Here is a 2,122-nt window from a genome sequence, read left to right as displayed (position 1 = left end):
GAGTGGAGATTGTCTCTCAGGAAGGCGTCAAGTGAATTTTTATCTGCTTTTTTGAATAGGTATATTTTTCGCTTATTTTTCCAAGATTTGTGGATTAAAATATTCAATCTCGCTACGACAACCCTGTGTTCACTAATCCCTGAATCGGTTTTGACGCTCGTTATTAACTCAGGATTGCCGCGCGGGATTAGCCGTGCAGTCTGCGGCGGTGCAGTAGTGGACTGTGCGGCTTCGGAGGTTCGAGTCCTTCCTCGGGCATGGGTGTGTGTGTTTGTCCATAGGATAATGTAGGTTAAGTAGTGTGTAAGCTTAGGGACTGATGACCTTAGCAGTTAAGTGCCTTAAGGTTTCACACACATTTGAACATTTAACTCAGGATTATTTGTTGCTAAGAGATCAAGTGTGTTTTCACAACATTTTACTATTCGCGTGGGCTCATGAAGTAACTGCTCGAAATAATTTTCAGAGAATGTGTTTGGCACAATTTCGAATGATATTTTATGCGTACTTCCGGAAATAAACATGTATTTTCGTCAACGTATCTAGGATATGAAAACTTCCTGGCAGAGCTTCTGTAAAGTTTGGAAGGTAGGAGACGAGGTACTGGCAGAAGTAAAGCTGTGAGGACGGGGCGTGAGTCGTGCCTGGGTAGCTCAGTTGGTAGAGCACTTGCCCGCGAAAGGCAAAGGTCCCGAGTTCGAGTCTCGGTCCGGCACACAGTTTTAATCTGCCAGGAAGTTTCATATCAGCGCACACTCCGCTGTAGAGTGAAAATTTCATTCTATATCTAGGGTAAATTAAAGTCACCACCAACTATTATCGTGTGAGTCGGGTACGTGTTTTAGATCAAATTCAAGTTTTCTTTGCACCTATCAGCAACTGTATGATCTGAATTGGGAGCAGTGCCGATTACATCATAATTCTGTCTGAGAAAGCAAAGGACTTCGAAGATCAATTGAATGAAATGAACATACTCTTGAGAAGAAGGTAAGACGAATACAAACGCAATTAAAATACGGTTAATGAGATTTAGCCGAATCAAATGAGAAAAATTAGGAAATGACAGTGGAAGTAGGAGATGAGTTTTGCTGTTTGAACTGCAAAATAATCGGTGGCTGAGGTAGAGAGGATATCAAATTAACGCTGGCAATAGCAAGAATTGTTTTCCCGAAAAAGAGAAACTTGTTAATGTTGAATATAAATATAGGTATTGTTGTTGTTGTTGTTGTTGTTGTGGTCTTCAGTCCTGAGACTGGTTTGATGCAGCTCTCCATGCTACTCTATCCTGTGCAAGCTTCTTCATCTCCCAGTACCTACTGCAACCTACATCCTTCTGAATCTGCTTAGTGTATTCATCTCTTGGTCTCCCCCTACGATTTTTACCCTCCACGCTGCCCTCCAAAACTAAATTGGTGATCCCTTGATGCCTCAGAACATGTCCTACCAACCGATCCCTTCTTCTGGTCAAGTTGTGCCACAAACTTCTCTTCTCACCAATCCTATTCAATACTTCCTCATTAGTTATGTGATCTACCCATCTAATCTTCAGCATTCTTCTGTAGCACCACATTTCGAAAGCTTCTATTCTCTTCTTGTCCAAATTATTTACCGTCCATGTTTCACTTCCATACATGGCTACACTCCATACAAATACTTTCAGAAATGACTTCCTGACACTTAAATCTATACTCGATGTTAACAAATTTCTCTTCTTCAGAAACGCTTTCCTTGCCATTGCCAGTCTACATTTTATATCCTCTCTACTTCGACCATCATCAGTTATTTTGCTCCCCAAATAGCAAAACTCCTTTACTACTTTAAGTGCCTCATTTCCTAATCTAATTCCCTCAGCATCACCCGACTTAATTCGACTACATTCCTTTATCCTCGTTTTGCTTTTGTTGATGTTCATCTTATATCCTCCTTTTAAGACACTGTCCATTCCGTTCAACTGCTCTTCCAGGTCCTTTGCTGTCTCTGACAGAATTACAATGTCATCGGCAAACCTCAAGGTTTTTATTTCTTCTCCATGGATTTTAATACCTACTCCGAATTTTTCTTTTGTTTCCTTTACTGCTTGCTCAATATACAGATTGAATAACATCGGGGAGAGGCTACAACC

General features: G+C 40.9%; 1 non-coding gene across 1 annotated transcript; it reads left to right on the top strand.

The window, feature by feature from the left end:
- Positions 1-642: 642 nt before the first annotated feature.
- Positions 643-717, top strand: Trnas-cga (transfer RNA serine (anticodon CGA)). Its single transcript has one exon. It is a non-coding gene; the product is annotated as a tRNA-Ser (tRNA).
- The last annotated feature ends 1,405 nt before the right edge of the window (positions 718-2,122 follow it).

The sequence above is a fragment of the Schistocerca cancellata genome, chromosome 3 (assembly GCF_023864275.1).
Source record: "Schistocerca cancellata isolate TAMUIC-IGC-003103 chromosome 3, iqSchCanc2.1, whole genome shotgun sequence".
NCBI lineage: Eukaryota > Metazoa > Arthropoda > Insecta > Orthoptera > Acrididae > Schistocerca > Schistocerca cancellata.
This window is presented reverse-complemented; position numbering and strand designations above follow the sequence as displayed.